This window comes from Saccopteryx leptura, chromosome 2 (genome assembly GCF_036850995.1).
Source record: "Saccopteryx leptura isolate mSacLep1 chromosome 2, mSacLep1_pri_phased_curated, whole genome shotgun sequence".
Taxonomy (NCBI): domain Eukaryota; kingdom Metazoa; phylum Chordata; class Mammalia; order Chiroptera; family Emballonuridae; genus Saccopteryx; species Saccopteryx leptura.
In genome coordinates this window covers 40,138,723-40,155,868 of record NC_089504.1, presented here as the reverse complement: position 1 = coordinate 40,155,868, position 17,146 = coordinate 40,138,723, and the positions used below count along the sequence as shown (strand labels likewise).

Below are 17,146 nucleotides of genomic sequence, written 5' to 3'. Positions count from 1 at the left end.
GAAAAGAAAAGAAAAAATGGTGGGGGTAGTCATGGCAGGGTGTAAACTGTATTCTATCTGCATTGCTTGCTGCTTGAGAAAATCCCCGGTGCCAAGCTGCCTGTTTCCAGTTGGAACTTGTTGTCTGTAGCTGTGCCTGTGGTTTATACATCCACAAGAGTCAGACCATCAGATATCACTCTTGAGATATGAAACTTTATCATTATAGTTAGCAGCCACAGGTGTATCCTCATCCTTTGTTTCTTAGACATATTGAATTTTTTTTATCTCTGACGCCCCTGGCATCACAAACTCTCCTCATCCATGTTTTCCCTATAATAACGGAAGTGAATATGACATTTTTGTTACCATATGTAATGAAGCTGCAATCTTTACCTTGTTAGGGAAGTTTTCCCCTCTTAACTAGCTCCTTGTGTCTTCTGTCTCTCAACTATATAACCCATCAATTTCCATATCCTTTCCATGCACAAAGCATAGCTTTTGTCATCTTGCTGATTCCTTATTAGCAAGCTGATAAACTTTGGCAATTACTAAAGATCAATTTATCTAGGAAATTTTGTTAATGCTAGACAAATAAGGTCAATCGCATCTTCTTACATTGTGTATGGATAAAGAAATCAAACAGGCACACAACTTTTTAACGTCTAAACCAGGCAGTTGTATTCATCATAGAGCTTCCCACTCCCAATTTGAAGTTTGGGTCACAGCCTCCTAGACCTTTTTTCTGGTAAACAAATGGCCAGAGTAACCCCCAAGGAAATCCAGTCTACTGATCACATTCTCTTTCCAGAAAGCTGGCTCTCCCCAGAAGTCCCCATCTCCACAATCCAGCTCTTTAACCAGCAGAGGGCAGGCGGACCACAGAAAAGCTGTCATTGTAAACCCCAGCCTCCAGGTGTCCAACTGGATAGTAAAGAGGACAGATGTAGGAAGATGTTAAAAACCTAACCAATACACAATATATGGGAATGAGAGCAGTAGTACTGAGTGCTTAAAAGCACAGATATCCTGGGTTGGAATCTCACCTCTGCCACTTATTAACTGTGTCACTTTAGGTGAGTTGCTTAAGTTTTTTGTGCCTTGGTCTCTTCATTTGTAAAATAAGGATAATGATAATCCCTACCTCCAAAGTCATGAGGATTGAATGAGATAATACATATAAAACACTTAGAGCAGTGCCTGGCATATAGTAAACTCTGAGTAAGAATTTCTTGTTATTGTTATTGTTGTTATATATTAAGAAGTAAAAGGCCTGACCAGGCGGTGGCGCAGTGGATAGAGCGTTGGACTGGGATGTGGAGGACCCAGGTTCGAGACCCCAAGGTTGCCAGCTTGAGCGCGGGCTCATCTGGTTTGAGCAAAGCTCACCAGCTTGGACCCAAGGTCACTGGCTCGAGCAAGGGGTTACTCGGTCTGCTGAAGGCCCACAGTCAAGGCACATATGAGAAAGCAATCAATGAACAACTAAGGTGTCGCAACGAAAAACTAATGATTGATGCTTCTCATCTCTCTCCTTTCCTGTCTGTCCCTGTCTGTCCCTCTCTCTGACTCTCTCTCTGTCTCTGTAAAAAAAAAAAGAAAGTAAAAGCCCTTCTCTTACTTATGTTTCTTTCTTTTCTCTTTTTTTTTTTAAAGAATTTATTCATTTTAGAGAGGAGAGCAAGTAGGCAGGGAGTAGCAGGAAGTATTAACTCCCATATGTGCCTTGACCAGGCAAGCCCAGGGTTTCGAACCAGTGACCTCAGTGTTCCAGGTCAATGCTTTATCTACTGCACCACCACAGGTCAGGCTCATTTATGGGTTTTTTTGTTGTTGTTGTTTTTTTTTTTGTATTTCTCTGAAGTTGGAAACAGGGAGGCAGTCAGACACACTCCCGCATGCGCCCGACCAGGATCCACCCAGCATGCCCACCTGGGGGTGATGCTCCGCCCATCTGGGCCGTTGCTCTGTTGCAGCCAGAGCCATTCTAGCGCCTGAGGCAGAGTCCATGGAGCCATCCTCAGCACCCGGGCCATCTTTGCTCCAATGGAGCCTCGGCTGTGGGAGGGGAAGAGAGAGACAGAGAGGAAGGAGAGGGGGAGGGGTGGAGAAGCAGATGGGCGCCTCTCCTGTGTGCCCTGGCCGGGAATCGAACCTGGGACTCCTGCACGCCAGGCTGATGCTCTACCACTGAGCCAACCGGCCAGGGCTCATTTATGTTTCTTAACACAATAAGAAAATTAATACTGAAAGTCAAAATAAAGTCTGTTTCAGAGAGGGGGACTCCACTTCTCTTTGGTGCGAGGCTGCTCTCACAGGTGTGTTTGTCCTCTGCTCATGTGCAGCCAGAAGGTGGATGGCTGGTCCCCTATGATCTTTCACTTTGTCTTGATCCCTAGAATCCCTGTCCAGTTCAGCCTCCAGACATAAAGCCATAAAGCTGGGTGTGTTGCCAGCACGTTTATTTACACAGAAGGGTTCTTCCCACAAACCTGGGCTTGGATGGTAGGCCAGATTGGAAAGCCCAGTTCCCCACACCATGCCTGTTAGGACTTGTGGTTCCAGAGGTTTCCCTTAGCACATCTTTAATCTGGAACCCAAGCAAACGGAATCCGCAGGGTGAGGCCAGCACAATGTATATCCTCCTGTGTATCCCTCACAGGGACTTCTCACTGTTGTCTTTTTTCTTAAATAGCATCTCTGATCTCCTTTTCCAGACTACTTTCCTTCAACCTCCAGAGACTCTAGGACATAAAGACTAAATTTATACCACTGGATTGCTTGCCTTTGTTTATCTACATCAAGGGGAAGGTTCCAACTTAATTCCCCATATTATACCTACTCATAGAGAGGACTAGAATTCCCTACCCTCCAATTGTAATGACTATCTTTTGGGATATCTGGCCAAGTCACAATTCTTCTTTCTCCCTGTGGTATTCCAACTACCCTCAAGGGTGGGCCTGGTACAGCCACATTTTATGAGGTACTTTTCTTTCCACCATATCTAAATGGTCTGGTAGTAGACACTGACCCGAACTAAGCCGATAGGATTCTCTCTCCCAGCTATTAAGAATTGGGATCAGCCTGACCAGGCGGTGGCGCAGTGGATAGAGCGTCGGACTGGGATGCGAAAGGACCCAGGTTCGAGACCCCGAGGTTGCCAGCTTGAGCGTGGGCTCATCTGGTTTGAGCAAAAAGCTCACCAGCTTGGACCCAAGGTCACTGGCTCGAGCGGGGGGTTACTCAGTCTGCTGAAGGCCCGCGGTCATGGCACATATGAGAAAGCAATCAATGAACAACTATGGTGTCGCAACGAAAAACTGATGATTGATGCTTCTCATCTCTCTCCATTCCTGTCTGTCCCTGTCTATCCCTCTGACTCTCTCTCTCTGTCCCTATAAAAAAATTAAAAAACAAAAACAAAAAAACCCAAAGAATTGGGATCAGCCTGACTAGGCAGTGGCACAGTGGATAGAGTATTGGCCTGGAATGCTGAGGAGTCAGGTTTGAAACCCCGAGGTCGCCAGCTTGAGAGTGGCTCATTTGGCTTGAGTGTGGGCTCATCTGACTTGAGCATGGGCTCACCAGTTTGAGTGTGGGACCACAGACATGACCCCATGGTCGCTGGCTTGAGCCTAAAGGTTACTGACTTGAGCCCAAGGTTGCTGAGCAAGGTGTCACTGGCTCAGCTGGAGCCCCCCAGTCAAGGCACATTTGAGAAAATTAACTAAGGAGCTACAGCTATGAGTTAATGCTTCTTCTCATCTCTCTCCCTTCCTGCCTGTCTGTCCCTGTCTGTCTGTCTCTTTCACTAAAAAAAGAAAAAGAGAATTGAGATCAAAATTTTTTAGTTCTAACTGATATGCTAAGGGGGTGTGGGTGGTCACTTTCTCTTGCGTGACTAAGGAGCAAGGAGTCAGGCTGCAGAGGAAAGAGTAAAACCAGCTGCACAGAGAAAAAGAGAGAGAAGAGCAACCAAGAGTGCTGTCTGGGTTTCTGACAGCTTTTCTTCCTGCAAAACTCTATGTGGCAGGGACTTTTTCTTTAGCAGCTTTATTTTTTAAATAATTTTTTCTAATTTATTGACTGATGTTTTAGAGAGAGGAGAAAGAGAGAAAGGGAGGAGGAGCAGAAACATCAACTCATAGCAGTTGCTTCTCATATGTGCCTTGACCAGGCAAGCCCAGGGTTTCCAACCAGCGACCTCAGCATTCCAGGTCACCACTTTATCCACTGTGGCCCACCGGTCAGGCTGCCAGGGAATTTGAATACCTTGTTTTACAGGTGAGGAAACTGAGGCACAGAACAACAACAATGCTGTTCTAAAAAGAACACAGCTTCGGTCATCCTAGTTGTGCGAGCTGGTAAGGGATCCCTTTTGGTCTCCGTAAGCTGGTTTGGGTTGGTATTCTGTCACTTTTGTGTACTGACAAAAGAGAAATGCAATAGAATCTTTTGACAAGAGATTTGGATATGAGAAAGGACACCAAGCTACAAGAAAAGGAGATGAGAATGAGTGCAGCTACACACAAGTTTGAAGATGAGAGAGGCAGGAAATGGAGGAAATTCACATCCATTAATCTGGGGTGGGGAGGTTCTGTGAGGTGTTAGGGGGCAAGGTCTTTGCTGAGATCAAAAAAAGCACTTGGGGTGGGGTAAGGGGTGCAAATGAAATAAAGAGGAGAGGGCCTGACCAGGCGGTGGTGCAGTAGATAGATAGAGCATCGGACTAGAACACAGAAGACACAGGTTCAAATCCCCAAGGTTGCCAGCTTGAGTGCTATTTCACCAACTTGAGCGCAGGGTCGCTGCCTTGAGCGCAGGGTCACCATCTTGAGCGTGGGATCATAGACACGACCCCATGGTTGCTAGCTTGAGCCCAAAGGTCGCTGGCTTGAAGCCCAAGGTCACTGGCTTGAGCAAGGGGTCACTCGCTCTGCTGTAGCCCCCAGTCAAGGCACATACGAGAAAGTAATCAATGAACAACTAAGGTGCCGCAACAAATAATTGATGTTTTCATCTCTCTCCCTTTCTTTCTGTCTGTCCCTAACTGCCCCTCTTTCTAACTCTGTCTCTGTCAAAAAAAAAAAAAAAAAAAAGAGGAGAAGGAAGGCAGTTTGTATCAGAGGAATCCCAAGGTGTGATTATAGGTGATTAGTTTAAGATGAACTTTTCCACCTGACTGTATATAATTTTGCACCAGAAAGGCTCAACTACATTGCTGGGCATTACCTGGATGCAGTAAAATATAAAACAGAATATGCTAGAAAGTTAGGACCTGGAGGGTGCCAAGGAGAAAGCTATTAAACTGATACAGGGAGTTCAGGGCTGAAGGGGATAGGGAGTTGTAAAAGGCTGGAGGCCCAGTGAGATAGAAGACAAGTGAGGTAAGAGCCAGAGTGTGCAAGAACTAGAGAGGGGGAGGGCCTGAAACATAGGATTTTGAGACTTCTTTCTCTGATGACAAGATTCAGGACATGACCACAAGAGAGACTGGCTGAAGCACAGTGAAAAAGAGATGTTGGAGAGAAGTCATGGAATTTGAAGTCTAAATACATATAAATATACCAGGTTAGAAACAAATGTCAGAAATACTCAGACATAGGAAGGACACAATACAGCCCTCCCCTATGCACCCTCCAGCATACAACACAGACAGGTACACACACAGGGACACAATGACATGTACACAGATATGGACTACATATATAGAGACACAAGTAGTCATGTGACAGGCATGGAAACTTAGACACACATGCATACACACTACAATCTTGTGACTTAAGGGAGTATATTTTCCCCCTGGATATTGTTTTTCTTGTTGATTCTGGCCACATATCCAGTTCTTAGAAAAGAGAGAAACGTGAAGCCTCTCCCAAGTTAGAAACAAAAACCCTAGCACAGCACAGCCCTGGCTCACCAGTCCAGGATGTCTATTTTTGTCTCCCTGGAACTGGAGTTGTAGTCCAAATGCTGCCCAGGGGCTCCTAGCCAAGTGAAACAAAGTCTTCCCAGGCACAGGGTAGCCCTGGGACAATTGACCCAAGATAGGCAGATAAGTTCTGACACCTAGAGCCCCCATCTTCCCCAACTTTAGCATCTCCTCCCCAGACAGGTCAACCTCACCCCACACAGTGGCCTGCTGGGGAAAGGGAACAAAGGTGAGAGGGTTGAGGCTGTAGAGACATATAGAAATGAAGGCTTCAGCCAGAGGAAAATTGGGAGCCAAGAGGTATTACTAAATAGGAGAATGACATTAAAATTTTTACTTTAGAGCTCCCAACATCTTATAGTGCCTGTTACATAATGAATATGAATGGCTCTGGTGGTTTTCAATAGAAGGGGTTGGAAACTTGTGACCCTACTGGTAGGAACCCCAGTCAAGAGCCTCATATCAGGTGAAAGTAGATGGGGGCTTAGTTAAGGCAAAGGATGATGTCGGACTGAGTAGAGGAAAAAATGGAAGTGACTATGTGATAAGAAAGGCTGGCTATAACTTTTGACTCATGCTAGTTCAAGCACCACTGAGAAGCACACATAAAAATACAACTTGTTCATTTTCTTGTCATACGTGTATAAAATATACCTGTCATGAGGATGGCAGATATATACATCATCGTAAGCATCCCCATCAGTATACAAACATGCTCTGATAACTCTCACCCTTAAAATTCTTCTTTGACCCATATCATCCCTCTTTATCTCTCACCTCATTTCTCTACTTTCCTTCATAGCCAAATTTCCAGAAGGAGTTGCCTCTCAAATGCTATTTCTATCCCCTTACCCTATTCACTGTGAATCTATTCTAACCTGACTTTCATCTCTATCACTCCACAAATCGTGCTCATGTCAAAGTCACTGATGACTTCCATGTGCCATAAACAGCAGGGATATCTAGGTCCTCATCTTGAGAAAACAGGTTCAGAAGGGTAAGTACAATAGATTTCACTTGCAATTTTTTCTTGCAATTTGGTCCAGCCCTCCTATTGAAGACAACTGTAAAATATGGGGGAAAGGCCCTGGCTGCTTGGCTCAGTGGTAGAGCGTCGGCCTGGCGTGCGGAAGTCCCAGGTTTGATTCCCGGCCAGGGCACACAGGAGAAGCGCCCATCTGCTTCTCCACCTCTTCTTCCTCTCTGTCTCTCTCTTCCCCTCACGCAGCGAGGCTCCATTGGAGCAAAGATGGCCCGGGCGCTGGGGATGGCTCCTTGGCCTCTGCCCCAGGCGCTGGAGTGGCTCTGGTCATGACAGAGTGATGCCCTGGAGGGGCAGAGCATCGCCCCCTGGTGGGCAGAGCTTCGCCCCTGGTGGGCGTGCTGGGTGGATCCCGGTCAGGCACATGCGGGAGTCTGTCTGACGGCCTCCCCGTTTCCAGCTTCAGAAAAATACACACACAAAAAAAAATATGGGGGAAAAAAATCTGCTAAAGGCACAGAAGAGATAATAAATTGGTGTTTGGAACCACTTTTCCCCTGGAGGATATTTGTCAATGCCAGAATGGCTGACCAAGAGGCAGGTGGCCTTTTGAAATACAAGTACAGTAATTGCAGTTTAGGAATGGTCAAAGTGAGGAGTCCTGATGAACCTCCCTTGTGTTAAGATACTGAAAGACTAAATCTTAGAAGTAAAACTGAATTAGAAATAGACAAACCCTTGTAGGAATCAGCTTCAAATCATTTCAATAGTTGAAATTGAAATAAGGTATTCTAGAATGCCAGAGACTCCCAAGAGCCTGGCCGAAGCAAACTTAACCTGACCAAGTGGTAGTGCATCTGATAGAGCATCAGACTGGGATGCAGAGGATCCAGGTTTGAAACCCCAAGGTCACTGGCTTGAGCCCAAAGGTTGCTGGCTTGAAACTCAAGGTTGCTGGCTTGAGCCCAAAGTCACTGGATTGAGCAAGGGGTCACTCATTCTACTGGAGCCCTCCGATTAAGGCACATATGAAAAAGCAATCAATGAAAACTAAGTAAGGTGCCACAATGAAGAATTGATGCTTCTCTTCTCTCTCCCTTCCTGCCTGTCTATCCCTATCTGTCTCTCTCTGTGTCTCTATCACACACACACACAAAAAAAAAAAAAAGAAGAAGAAGAAGAAGCAAACTTAAATCTTTTTTGGAGGAAGACATCTCAGGCCTCAAATTATTGCTATAAATAATTTTTTTTTGCATTGAGTTTTGCAAACATAATGTCTTATGTATAGACAATAGAACATAAAACCCAGGAAAATCAATAGACAATAGAAATAATTCCACAGAAACTCCAAACATTGGAATTATAAGACACAGACTTTAAATTAACTGTTTACTGCCTTACTAGGCAGTGGCACAGTGGATAGAGCACTGACCTGGGATGCTGACAATCCAGGTTTGAAACCCCAAGGTCACCAACTTGAGCATGGGCTCATCTGGCTTGAGCGTGGAGTCACCAGCTTGAGTGTGGGATCTAGATGTGACTCCATGGTCTCTGGATTGAGCCCAAAGGTTGCTGGCTTGAGCATGGGGTCACTGACTCAGCTGGAGCCCCCTGGTCAAGGCACATGTAAGAAAGCAGATGATGCTTCTCATCTCTTTCCCTTCCTGTCTGTCTGTCTCTCTCTCTCTCACTTAAAAAAAGATATTTAAAGTAACTGTTTACCATGTTCAAAGTAAAGACTGAGAATTTCAACAGAGGACTTGGAACAATTAAAAAAAAAGAACTAAATGGAAATCCAAGAACTAAAAATACAATAATTAATCATAAGAAATCATGGATTGGTTTACCAGTCCATTTAACAAGCTAAAGAGAGAATTAATGAATTGGAAATGAAATAATTAAAAACAAACAAACAAAAAACAGTCTCCCACATCAAGTTAGGTTGCAGACCCCATTTGACATTGGAGCTGAGCCCCACTGATCAGGAAGATCACAGATGAGTTGTTCGCCATCTTTGCCAACATGTTGGGTGTGTCATTCTCTATTACTACATGGTGGACAACAATTCTGAGAAGCAGGAATGAAAGTAGCACTTTCTCTGCCCCAGAGTCCCAGGACATGGTCTGAGGCAAGATGAAGGGTGTGAGGGGCCTTCACACTTCACTTCATCCCTTCTACCCATCACAGCATATAAAGCAAGTACACCTGGGGTGGTGGGTCGGGGGAGGGGGGATGGGGCGAAGAAGGAGTGAGGGGTTGGAGGAGGGGAGGGGCACAAAGAAAACCAGATAGAAGGTGACAGAAGACAATTTAACTTTGGGGGAGGAGTATACAGCACAATCAAATGTCAAAATAATCTAGAGATGTTTTCTCTCAACATATGTACCCTGATTTATCAATGTCACTGCATTAAATTTAATAAATAAATTAAAAAAAAAAAAAAGCAAGTACACCTGGATTTTTCCAAACAACTTTTATTTCCTCCAAGTCTTCCTTAACCCTGTGGAACAAAAGTTGTTACTTCAAGGGCTCAGTACAGAGGCTGCTATCTTTTCTACTCCCTCCTCCCAATTAAAATTAAATGATAAATGCAGGGAGACAAAAGTGTGGAATATACAAAAGAGAGAACAATTCACAAAGGGTGTGATGAAAAGATCTAACATGGCCCTAGCTGGTTGGCTCAATGGATAGAGTGTCAGCCCGGCATGCAGACATCCTGGGTTTGATCCATGGTCAGGGCACACATAAGAAGTGATCATCTGCTACTCTTCCTCTCCACCCCCTTTTCCTCTCACAGCCAGTGGCTTGATTGGTCTGAGTGTTGGCCTCAGGCGCTGAGGATAGCTCGGTTGATTCAAGTATCAGTCCCAGACAAGCTCAGGAGATTTGAGAATCAGCCCCAGATGAAGGTTGACAGGTGGATCCCGGTCAGGGTGCCTGCGGAGTCTATCTCCCCTCCTCTCACTTAAAAATAAATAAATCAATAAATCAATAAATAATAAAAAATAATAATAATACAAGAATAAACTGTGTTTCACAACTGTAAACCTACTTTTGTCCCACACTATGTCTAAATAAAAACATATGAAGCAATCAGAGGAATTTGAACACTAACTGAATATTTGGTATTAAGAATTGTTCTTTTAATTATTGTTTTTGTGTTTTAAAAAGGAGTATTTATCTTTCAGTAATAGACCCTGAAGTACTTACAGATGAAACATTATGATGGTAGGTCAATTGTTTTGAAATAACCTGAGACTGTGGGGAAGGGAAGAGTGAAACAAGCTGAATAGATACTGATAATTGTTGAAGTTCAATGATGGGTACAGAAGTTCATTATACCAGTCTATTTTCACATTTGTTTGAAATTTTCCATGCTAAACATTTTATCCAAAAAGAATGAAGGTCAAATAAAGACATTTTCAGACAAACATAAACTAAGAAAATCTGTCACCAGTCGAGCCACAATGTTGTTCAGTCAAAATGAAAATGATTCCAGATGGAAGCTTGAAAATGCAGAAAACAGTGAAGAGCATGAAAATGACAAATATGGGATGAATTCTAATTGGTACTGACTGTGTAAAACAATAATAATAATAATCTCTTGGGAGTTTTCAAATATGTAAAATTAAAAATGCACGGCAATAATAACATAGAAATCAAAGAGTAAATGGACAGAAAATGTTCCAAGGTATTGGTATTGTCCTGGAAAAAAGTAATATCCTATTAGAGTTCAATAAGTTAAGGATGGATGTGGTAATCCCTGCAATGACCACTAAAGGGATAGTAAAACAATGCATAATTTCTAAGCCAATTGAGGGAAAAAATAGGAAATTTTAAAAATACATAACCAATTTAAAAGTAATGCAAGAAACGAGAGAACAAAGAATATAGAGCATGTGTGACAAATAGAAAGCACTTAACAAAATGATAGATTAAGACAAACACATCAATAATTACTATGAAGGTAAATAGAAAAAAAATTCTCCAGTAAAAATAAAAAGATTAAAGATGGATTTAAAAAACAAACAACTATATGCTATTTATAAGCGATACAGGCCCTGGTCGGTTGGCTCAGAAGTAAAGCATCGGCCTTGTGTGTGGATGTCCCAAGTTCAATTCCCAGTCAGGGCACACAGGAGAAGCACCCATCTGTTTCTCCACCCTCCCCCTCTCGCTTCTCTTTCTCTCTCTCTCTCTCTCTCTCTTTCTCTCTCTCTGTCTCTCTCTTCTCCTCCTACAACAGGGGTCGGGAACCTTTTTGGCTGAGAGAGCCATGAACGCCACATATTTTCAAATGTAATTTCGTGAGAGCCAAACAATATGTTTAACACTAAATACAAGTAAACGTGTGCATTTTATGTAAGACCAACACTTTATTTATTTTTAATTTTTTATTTTTTACAGAGACAGAGAGTGAGTCAGAGAGAGGGATAGAGAGGGACAGACAGACAGGAACGGAGAGAGATGAGAAGCATCAATCATTAGTTTTTCATTGCGCGTTGCAACACCTTAGTTGTTTATTGATTGCTTTCTCATATGTGCCTTGACCGCGGGCCTTCAGCAGACTGAGTAACCCCTTGCTGGAGCCAGCGACCTTGGGTTCAAGCTAGTGGGCTTTTTGCTCAAACCAGATGAGCCCGTGCTCAAGCTGGTGACCTCGGGGCCTCGAACCTGGGTCCTCTGCATCCCAGTCTGACGCTCTACCCACTGCGCCACCGCCTGGTCAGGCAAGACCAACACTTTTAAAGTACAATAAGTCTCGAAATTCTTTTTAATAACATTGTTATGCTGTTGCTAACCAATGATGAATAAAGTACTTCTTACCATTAATGCGACTTCTGGTGCTGCATGGTTTTGCTGTTGGCTTTGTAGTCTGGTTGATACATGGTGAGGTTAAGCTTCATGTAGGCGTTGAAACTTCCATCCGTTAAACGAATCGTAGGTTGGTCTTAATGTTCTTTAGATGTGAGAAAGACTGCTCACATGCATACATAGAGCCAAACATTGTCAGTACAGCAATACTCACACACTGCAGTGTGTGAGTGATGGGAAGCTCGTTCCAAGTTTTGACAATCAGCTGCTCCATGGGTTGAAGTTTTTTCATTTCTCCCCACTTGTGTTTGCTCACCAACTCTTCTTGCTGTCATGCAAGTCTTTCCAAATCTTCATTCAGTGACTTGAACTTATTCACCCACATGTCTGAGGTCTTCAGGTCAGCAGCTTGTAGCTCAAAATCTCTGAGGGAGACACCGGGGATGTAACTCAGCTCGGTGCTGTCCACTGCACACTCGTGTGGATGATGGGTGATGAACTTAAAAAGACAAGTGTGCTCACGAAATTCTCCAAAGCACGCTTTCAATGACTACAAGAGATTAGATGTGAAGCCCGCTAGCTGCTGGAGATAAAGATGTTGAGCAGGGTCACTTGCTGTGCATGCATCTTTAAACTCTCCCAGTTTTTCAAAGTGTAGTAAACAATGATGAAGAGTTCCAGCTTATTTTCAAATGCAAACACTGCTTGTTGAAGGGATAAGACTATATTTCCAGTGCCTTGCATTTTCCCATTGAGCTGGTTCAGATGTTCAGTCATGTTCTACTATCTCCTGATAGTAGAAGTTCAGGAGCCACTCAGTGTTAGCTAACTCAGGATGCTCGACGTTTTTCATTTCAAGAAAAGTCCGGATTTCGCTCAGACAAGCTGCAAAACGGCTGAGCACCTTCCCTCTTGACAACCAATGCACATTGCTGTGCAGAAGCAGACCAGGGTAATTATTCCCAACTTCATCCAGCAGTGGGGTTTTTTTTCTGAAGTTGGAAACAGGGAGGCGGTCAGACAGACTCCCACATGTGCCTGACCGGGATCCACCCGGCATGTCCACCAGGGGGCGATGCTCTGCCCATCTGGGGTGTCGCTCCATCGCAACCAGAGCCATTCTAGCGCCTGAGGCAGAGGCCATGGAGCCATCCTCATGAGCCATCCTCAGAGCGCCCGGGCCAACTCTGCTCCAATGGAGCCTCGGCTGAGGGAGGGGAAGAGAGAGACAGAGAGGAAGGGGGAGGGGTGGAGAAGCAGATGAGCACTTCTCCTGTGTGCCCTGGCCGAGAATCGAACCCAGGACTCCTGCACGCCAGGCCGACGCTCTACCACCAAGCCAACTGGCCAGGGCCCATCTGGCAGTGTTTTAAACTGGCGATCATTTAAAGCTCGGGCAACAATAAAGTTGACCACCCGAATGACCGGCAACATCACCTCACCAAGCTGCTCGCCACACATCTGAGCACAAAGTGCCTCCTGATGTAGGATGCAGTGAGAACTTAGGATGGGTCTCTTTTCATGTTCACAAAGAAGCGCTACAAATCCTCTGTTTTTCCCCACCATGCACAGAGCACCATCAGTACACACCGAAACAAGTTTATCCATCAGTAGATTTTTTTCTTTAGCAAACTCAGTGAAAGACTTGAATAAATCCTCCCTTCTTGTTGTCTCTTTCATAGGCAAAACAGCAAGACTTTCCTCACATCGTGTGTCACTGACAGCATACCTTGCAATCACACCGAACTGGGATAAATGGCTTACGTCTGTTGATTCATCCAAAGCAAGAGAAAAGAATGGTGCTGCATTTATGTCCTTCACTTGTGTTGCCTCAATTTATTTGCCATCATGATGGTACGATCGTGAACAGTTCTTGCCAATAGAGGCATATCTTTTATTTGTTTGATTATTTTGTCTTTATCCGAAAAGTCGTCAAAAAGTTCATTGGCAACATCAAGCATGAATATTTTGGCATACTCCCCATCTGTGAATGGCTTTCTGTTTCTCACAATTGCTAAAGCACCAGCAAAGCTAGCCAAATTCCAGTCACCTTGTTGGGTCCAAACATAGAGTTGCTGCTGACTAGCTTGCACTCTGCACAGTGGCTCTTGGCATGCTTTCTTCCTGCTGTCTCCCACTGGATATTTTGATGCAAATATAGTATGGTGTGTGTTGAAGTGCCGCTTTATATTTGACCGTTTCATCAATGCAATTTTATCATTGCATATTAGACACACTGCAGAACCTGCTCTCTCCACAAAGGTGAATTCCTCTGTCCATTCCTGCTGAAAAGTACGATACTCCTCATCTTTTTTCTTTTAGCCATCTTCTTCGTCAAAAGGGTTTCTGCAATTAGCTAGCTAACTATTTGATTAAAAGGAGGGAAGTTTACTTCTTGACCTCACAATGACCCGTGTACGTTAGGCATTATCCAATAAAAATTTGGTGTTGTCCCAGAGGACAGCTGTGATTGGCTTCAGCCACCCACAGCCATGAACATGAATGGTAGAAAATGAATGAATTGCCTGACCTGTGGTGGCACAGTGGATAAAGTGTTGACCTGGGAACGCCGAGGGCACCGGTTCAAAACCCTGGGCTTGCCTGGTCAAGGCACGTATGAGAGTTGATGCTTTCTGCTCCTCTCTCTTTCTCTCTCTCTCTCTCTCTCTCTCTCTGTCTCTCTCTCTCTAAAAAAACTGAATAAAGTTAAAAATAAAATATTTTAAAAAAAGAAAATGAATGGATTGTAATACATGAGAATGTTTTATATTTTTAATGTTATTTTTTTTTTTTATTAAAGATTTGTCTGCAAGCCAGATGCAGCCACATCTGGCTTGCGAGCCATAGGTTCCCGACCCCTGTCCTACAGCCATGGCTCCATGGAAGCAATTAGGCCCCAGGCACTGACGATGGCCCCATGGCTGTGCCTCAAGTGCTGAAATAGCTCAGTTGCTGAGCAACGAAGCAAGGCATTAGATAGGCAGAGCATCACCCCATAGTGGCCTTGCCAGGTGGATCCCAGTCAGGGCACATGTGGGAGTCTGTCTCTCTGACTCCCCACTTCTCACTTAAAAAAGAAACCCCAAGAGATATAGGTAAAACATAAGGATGCAGAAAAATTAAAAGGATGGAAAATATAGACTGGGAAGACTAACCAAAAGAAAGCTGAATTAGCCATATTAATATCAGAGAATGTAGATTTTCTCATGTCCTTTAAGGTGTATAAGCAATGATTTTTTTTTTTTAGATTATTCACAAGATTATGCAACCATCACCACTAACTAATGCCTAGAAAAAGTTGGCTTTAAGGCAAAAGCTTTATGCTGAGAAGATATAATATTTCTAAATTTGTAACCCTCTAATACCATAGCCTCAAACCATAAAAGGTAAGAATCAATAGAACTACAAGAATAACCAGAAAAATATGCAATCATAGTGAAAGATATTTAACAAGTAAAGGGTATAAAAGATTTTATTTAAAAATTAATTAAGGTTATAAAGGATTTGAACAATACAATTAGCAACTTTGACCTAATGGGCATACACAGAATGCTGTCCCTGCCCTGGCCAGTTGGCTCAGTGGTAGAGTGTGGGCCCAGCATGTGGATGTCCCTGGTTCAATTACTGGTCAGGCACACAGGAGAAGTGACCATCTGCTTCTCTACCTCTACCCCTATTTCTTCTCTCTCTCTCTCTCTCTCTCTCTCTCTCTTTCTCTTCCCCTGATGCAGCCATGGCTTGATTGGTTCAAACACATCACCCAGAAGCTGAGGATAGCTCTGCGGAGCCTCTACCTCAGGCACTAAAAATAGCTCAGTTGGGAGCATGGCCCCAGATGGGCAGAGTATGGGCCCCAGACTGGGGTTTCTGGGTGAATCCTGGCAGGGCACATTTGGGTGTCTATCACTCTATCTCCCTTCCTCTCACTTAGAAAAGAAGAAGAAGAAGAAAAGAATGCTGTCCCCCAAAATTCTGACTATAGTGTCTTTTCCTGCATATAGAAACACTTTCAAAAGTTGACCATAGGCTACTGGCTACACAGCCAGTCACAACAAATGTCAAAAGACTGACATCATACTGAGGATGTTTTCAGCTTACAATGCAATTTGAGCTAGAAAGTTAACAACAACTTAAACCGCAATAATTTGAAAATCCACATGTGATAAGACATTTAAAAAATATTAATATATTTCGCCTGACCAGGCAGTGGTGCAGTGGATGGAGCGTCGGACTGGGATGCGGAAGGACCCAGGTTCGAGACCCTGAGGTTGCCAGCTTGAGTGTGGGCTCATCTGGTTTGAGCAAAAGCTCACCAGCTTGGATCCAAGGTCACTGGCTCAAGCAAGGGGTTACTCGGTCTGCTGAAGGCCCGCGGTCAAGGCACATATGAGAAAACAATCGATGAACAACTAAGGTGTCACAATGCGCAATGAAAAACTAATGATTGATGCTTCTCATATCTTCATTCCTGTCTGTCTGTCCCTGTCTATCCCTCTCTCTGACTCTCTCTCTCTCTTTAAAAAAAAAAAAAAAAGTAAAAAATATATTTCTATGTTACCATTGGATAAAAAAATCACAATTGAAATGAGAAAATATTTCTAACTAGAAACCAGATAGCAATAAACATGACACATAAAAATTGCAAAATGCCGTTAAATATGTGCTTAGAAGGAAAGTAATAGCCTTAAATGAATATATTGAAATATATATTAAGAGGTAAGCTTTAATCTCAAAGTATTAGAAGAAAAACACATTAAACCCAAATAAAGTAGAAGGCAGGAAATCTTTAAAAATTCTATCAGAGGCCCTGGCCGGTTGGCTCAGCGGTAGAGCGTCGGCCTAGTGTGCGGAGGACCCGGGTTCGATTCCCGGCCAGGGCACACAGGAGAAGCGCCCATTTGCTTCTCCACCCCTCCGCCGCGCTTTCCTCTCTGTCTCTCTCTTCTCCTCCCGCAGCCAAGGCTCCATTGGAGCAAAGATGGCCCGGGCGCTGGGGATGGCTCTGTGGCCTCTGCCTCAGGCGCTAGAGTGGCTCTGGTCGCAACATGGCGACGCCCAGGATGGGCAGAGCATCGCCCCCTGGTGGGCAGAGCGTCGCCCCCTGGTGGGCGTGCCGGGTGGATCCCGGTTGGGCGCATGTGGGAGTCTGTCTGTCTCTCCCTATTTCCAGCTTCAGAAAAATGAAAAAGAAAAAAGAAAAAAATTCTATCAGAAATGTAATGAAGTGAAAATAAAATATAATAGAGAGCACTAAAATCAAAAGTAAGTCAGGCTTGACCAGGCAGTGGTGCAGTGGATAGAGCGTTGAACTGGGATGCGGAGGACCCAGGTTCGAGAACCCGAGGTTGCCAGCTTGAGTGCGGGCTCATCTGGCTTGAGCAAAAAGCTCACGAGCTTGGACTTAAGCTGGCTCGAGCAAGGGGTTACTCGGTCTGCTG

At 44.1% G+C, this 17,146-nt stretch overlaps 1 non-coding gene across 1 annotated transcript; it reads left to right on the top strand.

Moving 5' to 3' along the window:
• Positions 1–16,512: 16,512 nt before the first annotated feature.
• Positions 16,513–16,588, top strand: TRNAT-AGU (transfer RNA threonine (anticodon AGU)). The gene has a single exon. It is a non-coding gene; the product is annotated as a tRNA-Thr (tRNA).
• Positions 16,589–17,146: the final 558 nt, after the last annotated feature.